The sequence below is a fragment of the Takifugu flavidus genome, chromosome 17, assembly GCF_003711565.1.
Source record: "Takifugu flavidus isolate HTHZ2018 chromosome 17, ASM371156v2, whole genome shotgun sequence".
NCBI lineage: Eukaryota > Metazoa > Chordata > Actinopteri > Tetraodontiformes > Tetraodontidae > Takifugu > Takifugu flavidus.
In genome coordinates, this window is record NC_079536.1 from 5,276,592 (window position 1) to 5,292,797 (window position 16,206).

General features: G+C 44.8%; 1 protein-coding gene across 1 annotated transcript in view; it reads left to right on the forward strand.

Annotated features, from left to right (window-relative positions):
* The window catches only part of LOC130514085 (type-1 angiotensin II receptor-like), a 61,618-nt gene that overhangs the window by 42,999 nt on the left and 2,413 nt on the right, over positions 1-16,206 (forward strand).

The window sequence follows — 16,206 nt, forward strand, 5'->3', positions numbered from 1 at the left end:
TAGATAGATTTTTTAATGAATCATACAAATGAAAAGACATTTTTAGGAAGGTGGCCATTGTGTGCCTTATACAGAGAGTTAAAGGAGAAAGAATTCTAGAAGAATGTAAAGAACTGTAAAGACTTTTGGCTACAGAGGATAAGTGCATGATGATTTTGTGTCCAACAGGGGGCAGAGTTGGACATCACGTGGGCATTGACGGAAAGGACTCCATTTCTGTGAGAATAATCCTAATTACCCATATAAGGTATATGTTAAACCAGGCCAGGTTCATATTTCTGTATTCCAAACTATATAAATCCGCTTTAATAGTCCTAACACACCAGGGAAAGTCCTGGAAACTCACTCCCATACACCAGCCTGCCAGCTGTGCCTGGAAGTGATGTGGTCCTCCTGACCTATCGAGCAGCAAGAGAGAACTTCCAGTACTCTTGGCTGGATGAGTAATCAGTGATGACATCATCGCAGCCTGGTAACACACGGTTAACAACAGTCCGGTGATGCCTCGGCTTCCGTGTACTGTATTTCACAGCTTTTCACACGAATGACCTTAAAGGATGTAAATCTGAGGAACAAATGATGCAGTCGAACCCCTTCTTCTGCAGAACTGGGCCCTGTGTGACTCTGCGGACTAAACACAGCGAGGTGACACTAACGTACATGTGTTGTGGTATGTGGTGGTGTTTGACAGGTTCTGACTCCGGCGTGTAAATATTTAGCTTCGCTATAGGAAAGCAGCAAAATGGCACAGAAACAGCCCGTGAATCACACCGTTACCCAGTAGTGACACTTTGATATCTGCATAAAGAACAAGAGAGGGGCAATAAAGATGATCATGACTGTCACTTCCTATTTCATATCTACCTATTTCATTTATAAGGCTAAGTCATTTACGGACGGACGGACAGAGGGACGGACGGACGGACGGACGGACGGACTGACTGACTGACTGACTGACTGACTGACTGACTGACTGACTGACTGACTGACTGATGACTGACTGACTGACTGACTGACTGACTGACTGACTGACTGACTGACTGATTGATTGATTGATTGATTGATTGATTGATGATTGATTGATTGATTGATTGATTGATTGATTGATTGATTTCCAGGAGGGATCAGACCTTTTGGAAGAAAGAATTTCCCTCAAAAGTGACTCTCCCTGGAGATTGCGCAATGTGCTTTGCTTCATACACCTACAGGAGAGGTTGGAATATGAGAGCCAGGCTTGTTCCTAATAGAACATCAATTTTTTCAAAAAGGGCTCAGTGAATCACTGAAGAGCTGTGATTTGTCATGTAGCATGTTGGGACCATGTGAAGAGACGTCCAGTTGACAGTACGTTGTTGTTTTCTTGGCGCAAGTAATTGTGTTACACAATCTACATGGGAAACCTGCATGGGAAACAAAACCCAGGGAACTTTTCTGAGGGAGCCCAGCCTAACAGGGAAGGAAAAACCGAGCACATACGCAAAGGTCAGGGTAGCGGGGCCCAAAAAACACCAGGAGAAATATGGGAAGATGCCCCCTTGAACGACATTATTGAGAGTTCCCTCCAAACGAATTTGCCCCAGGGAGGGTAACTTTCCCTATACATGATGCGAAACAGATGTAGAGTCATAAATGATCCATGAGATGAAGAAGAGGAAGACGGTTTGAATGTTGACAGCTGAGCATTTCTGCTCTGGAAAATGTGAACGTGGAGAGTAGCACGAGAAGCAAAGCGTGAAGGACCCCGCGTGCAGGACTCACGGTCGTCATTAGCAACCTTCAAGAGTGAGCGGCGGTCAAAACAAGAACGATGCGGTCTTAAGCAAAGGTTACGGTTTCATAAAGCCTGGCCAAAACTATTTGGATAAAGACCATGTTGTGAAATGAGGCGACATGCACTCAAGCATTTTTTCCTGGGCCAGGTCAATATTAAGAAACATGTAGATTTATGCCAAAGAAGTTCGTTCTCTTCTTTCTTTTCCTGTTCTCGTCACTTAGCCAACATTAAATCACCGTGATTTCATTATTTCCCAACGGCCGCAAGACTGGAGACCAAAACGATCCATAAACAAATGTACCCTATCAGCGTTTCTTTTTCAGCCTGGTTATGGCTTTTTAAGCGCCTCGGTAAATGATTATTGCTAGCATTGTTGTCCTTTCTCTGATGTAATTAAGCAAAGAGCGGAGAATTATCACTAATGGGCACTGAGGGTTACAGAGGCAGCCAGTGACAAAAAAAAGATGTGAAAGTGAGAAGGGGTGCGTGTGGATATAAAAGGTATAGGGCAGATGCACTTGGGGATTGATGGACCACAGTGTCCCTTGTCCAAATCTAAATGGCTCTTTTAATCCAATGAAAAATGAGAAGTGTGCCGTAACTCTGTTAGAAGTGGGTAATGCAGCCAGGGGAAATGAAACAGGGGCCAGGTTTGCAGGCCTCCTCCACACTGAGTGTAAGCGCTAACCTGATTTGCACTGCACTAGCTCCAAGACCAATATCAGCCGGCATCGTCCACAGCCCATCAGGAGTGATTAAATAAACATGATGGACAGTTAGCCGAGGACATATTAACTTTGACATCTGTTTAGCATGTGCTTGTCTTGTCACCGTCGAGTTTGGCGCCACGTAGGCGTGACTCATGCCTAAAATTCAGAAACACGAATAGGGGGTGAACGGTTTCAGAAGTAGATGGGGCATTTAATGGTATATTGAAGAGGCTGGAAAATGTGACTGTAAATCTTTCTATCAGGTATGATGACCCACATCCGTCTGCGGTTAAGCTTACCGCCAGGCTATAGGGGCCTCAGACTCATCTGTCACTGCCATCTGGGAGTAAGGGGTCACAAATTAGCAGGCTGAGCAAAGGAGTTTAGGGTTTTGAAAGTTTTGGAGGGGCTCCACCGCTGTCTCACCTGTCAGATTAGGTGGATGAGTGTGTGTGTGTTCCGTGACTACCCGTCCAGTGTCTGCAAGAAAGTTGGCTTCCATTCGGTTACGCCTGGAAAATTAATCTTTTGCAATAAAATAAAATATTGGGTTCAGCACGACTTTTACAACACTCATTCTCCCCTCCTGCAGATTCATCTGTGTAAAAGAAAATGGCCCTGTCTCATAAAAACGGGATGGATCTCCCCTACGGAAGGCTATCGGCAGGTTACTGCCGTATGGAGACAGCTGAACATTATAAATGCCTGTTTGGTAAAAGAACCAAAGCCAAATTAAAATATGGAACACAGCACGTTCCCAATCAACAGGCACTGCAGGACAATTACTGTGACTGAATTAGACGCACGTTTTGATACACGATCTGTGGTTAAATGAACACGTCGATATGGTGATTATTCAATTGGAGGAATAATCCCGAAGAAGAGATGAACTCGGGAGGGAGAAGACAAATAAAATCACCTGAAAATGTATATTAACATTATAACTAATATTGTGACTCGTTAGCAAAGAGATTGAGTAAGTGTGTTAGCATTAAGTCCTTTCGCAACCCACAGTTGGTGAAATTGTGAAGAAATCAATGTCAGAGCTGTATAAAACCAATAAGCACACTGATATTAACATATATATCATTCTAAAAGTTTGCGTGTTGGCAGGGGAAAAGCAACAGACTCGAGCAGCAGATGTTTAGACAGGTGTTAGACATGAAGAAACCTCCAAATATCAAGTCTCCCCTGCGATTTCTTATGTGTTCTGGAAGAAAAATGGCTGAAAAGGAGGATATTAACATGGGATAAATGACTGTGACTGGCACTCCTTCAGGAGATGGTTGCACGTTGTTCTGGAACCTTGGCTTCGGTGAGGTATTTCTGGAAATGAAAAGTCAACATTTGCATACAGAGTGCAAAGCTGTGGACGCGATAGGTCAACACAACCATTGGATTAGGCTGAAAAACAAATGAAATATCGCACTGCGATCGACAAAATATGTGCGTGTAATTTTTTTAAAAAAGTTTAGGGTATGTTTTTTTTTACCTCTTATGGTTAAAACTAGAACAAAGGCTGGCAGATCTGGAGTGAAACCAGTTAAATTATTTGGAATCTGTAAGATTGGGGTGTTTTCTTTGCTTTAACAAAAGCGGTTGGCTGGAGTTTTGGGGTGATGCTGATTGGATCAAGGAAAATTCTCCAATTTTTTACAGTGCAGGACCAGATGCAAGAATGTGAGCAACATTCTGCAACACGAAACATCTCTCCGAGTGATTTGTTGTTGCTAACTTTCACTTGTATACGGTGTTTTGTAATTCCAAGCAGGGAGCCCAGATGTTTGACATGTCACCCGAATAAAAATAAACCAACCGGGGATATTTTTACCTTCTTGTGCTTTTGATGTGCGATAAAAGGACGGGATGGGGTTGCATTCGGGGTGTTGATGTGAAGAGTTTCCAACAGTCGCGCGGCCACTTATCCAGTTCCTCTTGTCCGAGCCTCCCTCCACTCCTTGGTGATTAATTCGAAACGTGAGTGGAATTACTCTATCAGCAGGCCGAGGGAGAGGACGAAAATATTTACAGAGCTCCTAGGAAGGGAATTCATTAGGAGTCGACTCGCGGAGAGTCACCTCCTCTGTTTTTGTGCCAATGCAGAGGGGGAGTACTCGAAACCTGGACCCTTTAATGTCAAGTCATGTGGAAATGAGTTAAATTTCATCAAGTCAACAACACAGGCATCAGTCTGAAACCCAGATATGACCTGTCTGCATGCTAACAGGCAGGCTACCATGAGCTCTGCATGTCCCTTTATTTCCTTGTTTGCAGTGTTGTAGACTGAGAGCAAAGCTTATTGGCTAGCCTGCAGTTATTCCAGGTATTTTCTTATATTGTCAGCAGCTATGAATTTAAAAAATTGTAATTTTACTCAAACTCCTCTCTGTCCAGCGACCTTCAGACTTAATATAGCAGGAGATAAACCAAGGTTCTCTGTCTAAAACAACAATAAAGAATAACCACTCTAAACCCCCAAACTAAATTTTGACATAAATATGTTCAACTTAAAGCAGAAAATACCCACAAATGAACCCGGCTGTCACTACACGATTTAAGCTCCAGTAAGTACATTAAGCCCTGGATCCCTGTGGAGGCTAAAAATATCACCTCACACCCTTTTGGGAAATTGGCACACGCAAGTCTTCCAGCTAATATTTCTCACTTTTGCCGTATGTTGATTGGCACGAGACACCCCGCTGCTGTGTTATTTCCTCTGGCTGTACTCTTCCTACCATCCACTCCTTCCTCCTCAGCAGGGGTCAGCTGACCTCACTCAGACGCGCTCTGCGCGAATGTCTCGACAATTACCGGGGGAATAAGTGCGAACCTGTTTCTGCTAACCGATTTAGGAGCTGTGGAGTCTGATCCATAATACTAGCAACATATAAATATCAACACTTGTGTTGTAGCAACAGATTCAGGCGGCCACCGCAACCGCTCGATGCTCCGTGAAGCCAACCGCCACCACAGCGCTTGCGGTGAGTGACAAAAACCACAACGGCACAGGCATCTCATAAGTCAACACTTTGCTGTTATATATTTATAATTATTATACGTCGCATGTTGAAACGATTGCAAACAGTCGCTGCGTTTCGATTCCTGTTGTTGTCTGTTCCCATGATGTTATTTATGCATTTGTAATGCTGGCGTTTGGCTCCTGACACAGGATTCCTTGGCTCGGTTTGCAACCCGTCGACCAGTCTGTGCATTAAAGGAAGAGGAAATGAAGCCCGATGCAGTGGGAGCTCACCAAATATGCATGAAACATGACTTTATTCTTCCGCAATCAAGTCTTTCCTGTGTTCGCCTTTTTTCAAGGCAAAAACAAAATGTTAAAACAATTACAACAGCGATACCTCTGTCGCTAAGGCTAATCTTAACACAGTAACCCCCGACTTCACTTTGAGAGGTTTTTCTGGATTACAACAAGGCATTTAGCCACGTATGAATCCCAGCTGTCCAGGATGGTAATGCGGGTGGTTACTGGCACCCAGTTACCTCCTGTCGTCATACTAAGCGTTTCCCTTCATTTCTTACGTGTTTTCTCTTCCTGACATCCGGCTCGGGAACTTTCTCAGGACTACAATCAACGCGAGTGACTCCCCTCCCCTAAGTAAGGTGTAGAACACCCACGCGGTCCCTCGCAGTCGTTTGGAACCAGTTATTTTAGTAGACTGATGACGTCTGGCTGTGCAGTCAGACCAAAGGAGAATATCGAGGGATTTGTGCCACTTATTCTTAGTGCTGCTGGCATCCTGCCATTCCTGCCGGTGTAACGTAAACATCTATGACCTCTATAGGGCAGACTCACCCAGGAGACGCCAGTCATCGGGATCAACCCATCCTGAAAGCTGTGACGAGGAATCTGGCAAAGAACCTCGGAAGCGTGGGCTCAAAGTTACCTGGAACCGACATCGGCAGCACCCTGACGTCATCTGAGAACGCTGGATTGAGAGTTAATCTTGATGGATGAGGTTCCCCAATCAAACTGGGATGTGGACTCGCTGTCTCTTATGGAGCTCATAACACGAGTGCCAGCAGTTCCAGAGAGGATTTCCTTTAACTTCTAAACCAATTTGGTGCAGCTTTTATAACACATTGAGCAACCACGCAAAGTTCTGCGTTAGGGCAGCAACATCTCAGCAGATGATGATACACCTTCATCAGCCATCCCTTTGATGTCTGAATCCCTGTAGTTCCCCCGATGAGATGCTGTATTAGGTCATCTCCAAACAGTTCAAATATACAGTATAATGTTGCAGAAGCTTACAGGAAATAAAGCAACACTGTCTCCTCACCCTGGTACCAATGTCTGAAGCAAAAATAAGGAACCAATGAGGGCTCCTCCACCCTGCTGATTACAAAACCCTTGGTGCCGTTCACTAACTGGCATCTCTCTTTAAAATAAGAAACTCCCAATGCGGGGCAACATCCCGATAAACCACTGGGAGTGCATGGAAAAACATCTCCTTAGATGTTACATTAAAGAATAGCACAAATTAGCATCCATCAGACGGATTCACAACACGTGGCCGAACATAAATCCCATATTTTGGAAAAATATACTTGTTATCTCCATGGAAGCATACCAAATGGAGCCAGAGAGATGGCCAGAAAACTTTTAGCTGGGTTGGCCGGAACAAAAATCTTGACCTGCTGCTCATTTCGGGTCAAGAGAACTCAGAGTTCCGCACAATCTGGTAAAATGCAGCGAGCCGATGACGTACTATGCAAGTAATGACTGGCAATAATGTAGAAAGGTTTATAGCTCCCTTTGCTCATATATGGGAAATATAAAAAGAAGGTTTACTGGAACATATTTCAGAGATAGGGACTAATGAGAAAACATAGAACCAAAAAGATAAACAAGAAAATGGGATTTTAATCCTTAGTCTTCATTTTGAATGGTGAATAATGGCTTCGATATTGTTGAATAAATTATAAACTGGATTTATTAAATCAACTCAACAGCTAGCATGATTTTCGCTCCCCAAATCTTACCCTTGACGTACAGGCCATGTTTATTAACCCCTCAAAAACAATTCTACATACCGATGCTATGAGACTGGAATGGACTGGATTCAACATCCCTAGTGCAGGTGGTTTAATCCATTTGGATCAGTCTTTTAGTTTTCCACCATTAATAAATATCTATGTTGCTCAGATTTTTTTTTTTAAAAGTCCTAAACATGTCTCTCAAACACCGACCTGTTTCTTTACAGATGAACATACCAAAACCTCACCAGCATGGTGAGAGTCACCCTCTTCCAGAATAACCGGGGGCTGTTTATACGGCCTGGAGGGCCACGGGGCTGTTGACTCAGCTGAGCTGCAGCTCCCCAGCAGCCACCAAGTGTAAGAGCCTGACAAGAGCATGCTTTTAATGATGAACTTGGGTCCAAGCAGTGACAGAGGGTGTTCCCTACAGACCAGTTATTTTTTGGCTTTTATTTTTTAATTGATGTTGCCATGTAATTCCCCCTGTTTGGACATTTGAATCTGGCTCTTTTACAAAACAAGGGGCCATGGGCGAGAGAGACAGCTCAGTGCAGCACAGGGTGTTTACACAAGGAAAGCCTGGCTGCGGATAAGAACAGGTTCCAGACTCTCGCTGTACTTGAAACTTTTCACACGCACCTCATGGCACAGGGCGCTATGATTAGCATTAGCGCTATTATAAATTCAAGCGCAATCACCGGAGTCGGACTCAGAGCGCACCTGCTGACAGCTGGCTGCCGTAAACATGAGGAATATTTGAAAACTCCTTGGAAAAACGGAAAGAACATGGCGGCAAGTTTGGTCATTTGCACTCGCTCTCCCAATCACTGTCTGACATTTCCGAATGCCGTGACGAATCTCTTTAATAATAAGAGAGGCACACGCACTTCCGCGCTCGAGGGCAACATTTCCCTCCATTATCGTGCTCCTTTGCCTGAGATAGTACCTTACGGAAGTCAAATAGATCTGCCCGACTCTTTCAAATTCAAATGTCATCCGATTGTGATAAACCTCCCAGAGGTGGAAGGAAGTGCAAATGGCATATATGTATCATTCTATCCAGCAGATCTAATAGAGAGCTGAAAATATTCATGGGAGAGGTTATACCAAGTAGCAAACCTCCCTCAGCATCCCCTCCAGTATTTTCCCATCCCTCCCTTCATGTGGATGTAAAAAGCCAACCTCGGGGAGCCCAGACCCAAACAATGTGATCTCTTAGAGGCCCGGCAGAGGCCTTCCCACCACTTTCCTCCCAATCTGCTGGACACTTCCTGTTTGTGTAAAAGATTTGTTGTCTCTGACATCTCTCTCCTTTTCCTTAAATTGAGCGGAGTGTAGCGGCCTCGTAATATTACATCTCCGAGGTCAAGCCCACGAGGTCAAGAATTTCCATCAAGTCGGGCTGGAATTTAAGCTGGTGACGATTGCATGCTAGCGCTCGCAGGTCGCACACATATTCCTGACGCCAGGATCAAAACAGGGTTGGACAAAACACTTACTTTTCTGTCGCACTTCTGTCTCGTGCTACCACGGAAACCTTTTTTTTAAGGGAAAGTCCATTCAGTGTGAGAGATGCAGTAAATATTTTCTTAGCCTTGACTACGCCAGGGGGATGGCGATCGAGCCATCCTTGACACCTATAGAGCACACAGAGAAAATAAGAGCCTCATTAGAATCACAAGGAATGGGTCCCTTGTGGGCCCTTTTGGGTTGATTCACGTCCTGGATATTTCGGACTTCTGTCTGAGAGATCCATTTACCTGTTTTGGGGTCAGTTCATCATGTAAATAGACAAAAGTATAGCTGTCCCGCATCCTTAAAGAGTTCTAAACACATCTGGCATATGTTATACCACTGATGGATGACCTCATCCATGCCAAAAGGTCTATAAATGGACATTATGGTTCTGATTAGGTGATTAATGTGGCAGAGTTTTATTTTCTATCAAGGATTCACGCTGATAATAAACTTTCACCTCGTCACTCCCGTTTTAACACTGCTGGAAACGAGCTGGAGCGATAACACTGTCCTCCACAAAGAGTCCGCTCATGATGGACGAGCCTGCGGAATGCTAAACGTCAAACGGCCGACTTTTCTGTTGACATTTGAAAGCAGCACCTTACCACAGTATTTTTGAGAGTTGCAACTACAACCTAAAGCACATGCTTGAAGTAAATTCTTGAATCACAAACACTAAACACGATGCAACTCAGTGATGCAATATAAATCCACTTTATCGCAGCGTTCTGAAAAGCAACATCATCCGCATGTTTGAAATAAATTAAGCCTGGGAGCTAATGGAAACACAATGTCTGTACAAACACGGCGTAAGTGGATGACAGCAGACAAAGAAAAAAAACAAGACGTGGGGCTCGTCACTGTAATTGAACATTAACTCCGCAAATGTGTTAGCCAAGACGTGTGCTCACAATGCATATTCTGGCATAAACAAGCCAAGAAGGGACACAGCGGAGTCAAACTTCCACAAGTAGGATCCAAAACTTCCTGTTTGAAGCCAAATTTGGAGCATTACAATAGGATGACAAGGGCAGAATCAGCGGGAGGGGAAAGCAAAACAAAGGGCCCCTGAAGTTTTGGTTACAAAAATAATTTTCGTGGGTTTATTTCATTTTCTTGAGTTTGAAAGGCCTAGCAAGCTAATTCTGCATTAACAAGATACACTGGTAATGCAAATAGCAAAGCGCCTTTTATTGTTTTGCATCTTTTTTTTCTAATTAATCTTGCATGTTTTAGCTTCAAGAGTTGTCGGACTAACCACAGGGGGATGCTCACTTTTAAACTGACAGAACGAACTAAGATAAATCACTTTATTGCCATTATATTTAAAAAAAAATCTGACAAAATCTCAAGATATAAATCTGTCCGTTACAGACATTACATAAACACATTTGGTGAGGGCCTAAATGTAGCAGGCATGTCATAAAAAATGGGAAAGTCAATGAATTGTTGACTGGCGAGGCCTTAAAAGGCAAAAGCGGGCTTCATGTGTTCCTGGCTGTCAGACTCAGGTGTTCCTGATGACATTACCGAACGCCGCCTTTCGTTGTGCTGATTGCCGTAGCACAGATGACCTCGAAGTTATTCGTTCCTCATGTTTCTTTCCCGCTACAAGATGTCAAAATTCATTAGCAGCCATCTGGCGAAAGGCTTTTCCCTTCGTGAGCTTTAAAGCTTGACCGAAACACAACGGGCAGACTCCAGAGCAGAAACAACACGTTTCTCTGCCCCCTGCTGCAAATTTGAAATACATTTTTAGTAAATCTACTACTTTTTTCTTTTTTTAGCTGTGTAGTATGTAAAACCCATGTAAAACGGGAAGGAGCAGCTTCCTGTCAGCGCTTCAGGGTCAGACCTTCACAGAGTATTGTCTTTCTTCAGCAGGTGGTGACGCGGTGGTTTGGCATTGTGCTGCCTCTGTTGTTTTGGTGTAATCGTCCCGTTGTTCCCTGTAGAGCTTCGGGCTACCAGTAATTACCTCGGTCATCAATTCATTCTATTGCAGCTTAAGTGCTAACTCGGTTAATCGGGTTAGAGTGATTTGATTAACCAGAACATCGCCCACTATCACATCTCCAGGGTATGAGACTCTTTCTGGTGTCACCTAGAAATGTTTCAATAATGCTGTGTTGTGGTTAGCGCTGTTGCCTTAAAGCAAGAGGATCCTGGGTTCAAATTGAGATATTTCTGTGAGGAATTTCCATCTTTTCCCCAAGCTTGTTTTTACCCTGGATTCTCTCATTTTCCCTACCAAAACTATGCTCAGTTGATTGGCCTCAACATCTGGATCTGGGCCCCGGTAATGCATGTTAGCTTACCAAACATGGCAATTATTTTGAACTGTGCAATTTCGGGATACGACCAATGAATAAAAGCTCGGATAGCATGATTATCGACATTACTGCACCAGTTTTTCAGTTGGATAGTGAAAACAGCAGGATAGTGCATTAAGGGCGGAGCTAGATAAACTGCCAATTGCTGATTGGTTGACAGAGCAGCCTCGCCTTTATATGCCAACACATGCTCTCCACGTGTATCGGTAATATTAGCACACATTTTCACGCGATACTATGATGTCACTCGTGAACTGAGCTGTACTTCTTGTCACCACCGCCGCGTCTCGACAACGACTGCAGCCCAGAGCTCATTTCTCACATGTTTCTGATTCTAGCCGTTCTCCTGGTGTCAAATCTTGGGCCGGCCCTTTACAGGCCGATCTAGAGGGAACATTGCACTCTGTTTTCGATTTCGGAAACATTTTGAGCATGCCAACCTCAATCTGAAATAAACACCCACCATCCATCCTAAAAAGGTGCAGTCCCACAGGAAATTTCTATTCCCACTCAATCTTCTCCCAGCAGATGTCCATTTTTAAAATCTTCGACATCTGTTTCTGCTTGTGCAGTGTAAATCACTGTTGTAGTGCAGGGTGTTGCAACAACATCCTGTCCCCGCTGAGAAGTATTTGTCTGGTGGAAATCGCAGCGCAGATCCAAGGCTCGATACATAGCTCGGTCCACGCTTCCTTAGGGGTCTCATGGGTCAGATTTAGACTGTTTACAGTTCTTGTGGCAGCGGGACCAAGGGCCCAGCCAGCGAGTTGATCCCGAATGGCTGCTCGCTGCTGTGACAGGATACGCAGGAAGATAACGTTCGGCTAATGGACGATTCTTATCGTTCACGGTAATTGAAGATATGATGGAGCCCGATCATAAGCCCCCCGGAGGTGTAAATGGCTCCGTTGCTGCGTTTCAGAGAGTGAGACTGTCCTCCTTTCAGCAACCTGCTCTGACTGAAGAGCCCTCTGGCGTATGTCACATATTCTCAAAAAGTTTGACCCTGCGTGACCTCCAAGGGTGAGAAAACCCACTTAATGTGACTGGGTTACACATGAGCGGGCCGAAGCCACCAAACAGGCCTTCCATGCGGCCCTGAAATGTTTGTTTTTCCTTTCTTCCTTTGTTTGCCGATTACTTTCACCACCTTTGACGCCTCCGACGCTAAAACTGAGAGGATATAGGGCTTGACGGCAACTCGGGCTCATCCGTCATTACCCATCTGCACAACAATAGTAAGTGTTGCCTCAGACCGAGGGGGCGATGTTAGGATGCGTTCCGCTGCTCAGCACCTGTCAAGGCAAGGAGAGAGACAAATAGTGAAAGATGAAAAGAACTTGTACATTCCTGTAGATGAATTAAAAGGTGTTAAAGCTCGCTGCCAATAATTTCTGAGACTGCTGAAAGTCCGTCGAGATGTGGGAAATATTCTTAGAAAGCACAGAAAAGGGTTAAAGGAAAGTAGCCCAGCACCGCGGCTCCAGCCCGCCGGTTTCCCTCCCCTCTCCCAGCCCCTGAAACACCCTGATCCAAGCCAAGGGCAAACTCGTGGCAGCTATTAATACAGAGTGTCGACAGGCCCAATCACAATCAGAGCCCGACCATTCCTTTCATGCTGAGAAGATGACACGGGGGACCGTCGGAGCAGAGAGATGATCGCCGGGGCGACCGTCACGATACGGAGAGGAGTTTTTCTTATGACATGTGCAAGTAATACGCCCTGCAAAGCTTGTGCAACAGGTCCTGACTCTAAGGGGGTCCACCTGCGTGGAAAAACAGCATCGATATCCCACAAAAGCCCAAATGAGTGATCAAAAACAGATATTATGGAGGGGGGGCTGGCGACAGGGCAGAAAGAGGAGGAGAATATGAGGAGGAGGAGGAGATGTGCTATTGTGTAAGATCTTGTGCATATGTGTGTGCGCGGGTGCTTGTATGGGGGCTGCTGTCCACGGGGAGATCTGGGCTAGGACACTGCGTGGCTCCAGTAGATTTCATTCATCACTGTGTGTGTGTGTGTGTGTGTTTGTGTGTGTGTGTGTGTTCGTGTGTGTGTGTGTGTGTTTGTGTGTGTGTAAGAGGAGTGGGTGTGCGTTGGTGTGTCAGAGGGTATTCCTGCTCGTCTCGCTCCACCAGTTAAATCTGGGCCGGTTGGTGGCTCACAGCGGTGGTCTCTGTCCTGCTCTGGAAGCATCCACAGCCTTCTGGTTCGGCTCTACAGGTAGGAGTTCCGTTCCTTTTCACATCTTTGGATCCTTAATCCTGCTTTTAATCCCTTTTGTCCCTCGTTTTCCATTGATTTGAGCTGTTTCGGACATGGTGCAATATTTAGGTGCAACATTTTCTGTAAATATGAAGCACGTTTTTTTGCCTTTACTGGCCGACTTAACCCGTTGCTCCCTGCCCTGTTTCCCCGGTAGTCCAGGTGAAAGTACGTCGGCCGCCTCATGCCCCCGTGCACTATGGTATGGAAAGAATGTAACGCCACATTATTTGCACATTAGATGAAATGAAGGATGGAATCTTCTGTAAAGTTTACATTGTCCGGGGAGAATTGGATCCCCTTCCTGATAAACAGTAGCTCCGGGCTGCCTGAAAATCCTCATTTATTCCAAGACCAATAACTCAGACCGCTGCTCGGAGACTTAAAGGTTTCATATTTACAGTGATGACTTTTCTCTTGGCGACCGGAGCTGTTTCTGGATCTGATCTCAGGTGCTCCCTGTGAAAAGTGCCTTAAACAAACCATCAGCCAGTGTGGAAGGGAGTGAGAAAGTCAAGGATTTATTGTTATTTTCTGTTATTGTAAGTTCGGCATATTTCAGTGGGTCCGATAGGGGATCCGTCCGGAGGCTTCGCAGGCATTCATTCGTGCTGTTTAATCACGTGAAAGCGGAGTTTTATAAACACAACTCAGCAGCGAGGGCTTCTGATGCTAATATTTCCATTAGTCCCCTTCGCTGAACACACGAGGTCATGGACATTATAATCCTTTTTCTTTACATCATTTAACCCAGAAACATGTTTCCTCAGTCTTGGGTCAAGTTTCCGACTTCCTCGCTGTGTCCAAAACAACCCGCTTTCAAGTCGACATAGAGGAAGAGAGGAAGTAGCAGGAGGTTGCGCTTGAGGTGCGCGACACTTGACACCGGTGTTATTACGGGGGCGTTATATTAAGCTTTAATTTCGTGATTAAATCCGCCTCTTTCTGCTGGCGAGCGTGTGGGTGTTAAATTTGAAGCCTTAGAAAAAAGTGTCTTAAACCAACAGGAAGCTGATCTGAAATGAGGCCTAAACAAGGAGATGATGAGGTGTAACATTGAAATCACTTCGTAATGGGGCTGAAATAAATCATTAACTCCCTCAGACAAACACGTTAGTGCCGTTCTGTATGGGAAGACAGATGGCTGCGCTCATGTCCGAGCAGCCAGGCTCGGATAGTTTTGTTGATGGGAGCGGTGATTCTGATGAAACTCGGTCCAGTTTGGCCCAGGGGCTCATCTTAATTGCAAAAAGAACTTGTATTGCAAATGGAGAAAAAAAAAATTCCCCTGAACTTCCCGCTGATCCTGATATTATCTATCGCTGTGAGCCGGCCTTGTGTTGAGTCGAATGCCTCGCGGTCCATTGTTGTGGCGTAGAGGATGCAGCTTGCTCTCTGACCCCTCGAAGAAGGTGTTTGCCTTCCTGTCTGTGGTCGCCCGGGGTTTATGGCTGTCATTCAGCAATGTGCCATCTTATTGCTCGCTGGACGCTCGCTAAATGACCCGCTTCCGAGTCGGCTCCCGTCCGCGCCACCTCGCCTTTATTATGGGACTGACATGCATAGGCGGCAATAACTTTCAGCTTTGTTGATATTTGCTCCCCACAATTGTGCACTCACCTTGAGAGTCTTTACTCATGGAAAACTACTGGCAGGTCGCTAGAAAACATATGTAAACATATGGCATCCTTTTTTTCCATTTGTGGTCATCTGAAAACTCTGACTCAGACAGATAGAACCTTTACTGCTGGTTCTCAAGGGCTGTTCTGAAAATGAAAACACCTAGAGTCTTTACCTACGCAGGCCGGGGTTCGCTCAGGAAACGGGCAAAGATAGTTAGTCCCGCTGTTGCCCTTGGCACCCGCGCACAACTGTCCACACATCTGCAACCGATACTATTATTTATTATCTTTTTTTTATCAGAAAATTTATCCCTTGAAAACCTGGCAGAAAAAGGTGGAGAGCAATGACTGTGATGAAATGGCTCTAAAAAAGCAGATCAGACTGCATTAGTTGGACCAAGTAAGCAAGGAGGAGCAAGTAATTTATCCATGCAAACAAGGTTGAAAACTTTATTCATATCTGTAGATAATGTACAGTCGACTCGGCCTAACAGGAAACCACTGAGCTTTGTTTTTATGTCATGTTTTAAGGTCAGCTAATAGTGCTACGACGCCCTCTGGTGGCAGGATGCCCACAATGTTGAACACAGCTGCCAATTCAGATAGCTCCTATTGTGGTAGTTCATACAATACTTAACTATGTCCAGTCCACACAATCTACTGCTTTCTGCTTTAAAAAAAAATCCACACAGTTAGTGTTAATATGTTTATTGTTTATTTCTACCTACCTGCATTTATTGTACCTAACATCAATCACAAGCACACTTTAATAGCATACGCGATTCTCGGGCTAATGTTATTACATCGCCTCCTCATTAAGTGATTCCAATCACGCAAAAAACTGAACAGTGGCGAGAATTTGCTCCCGCCACAATCTTACATTCCGCTTGTACAAATGAGGCAAAAAGTTGCCCGGGGGCATATTTTCAGCTTGCGCACAGGTTTGATTTTCTCACAGAGCAAAGTTTCCACAAAGCTGAAT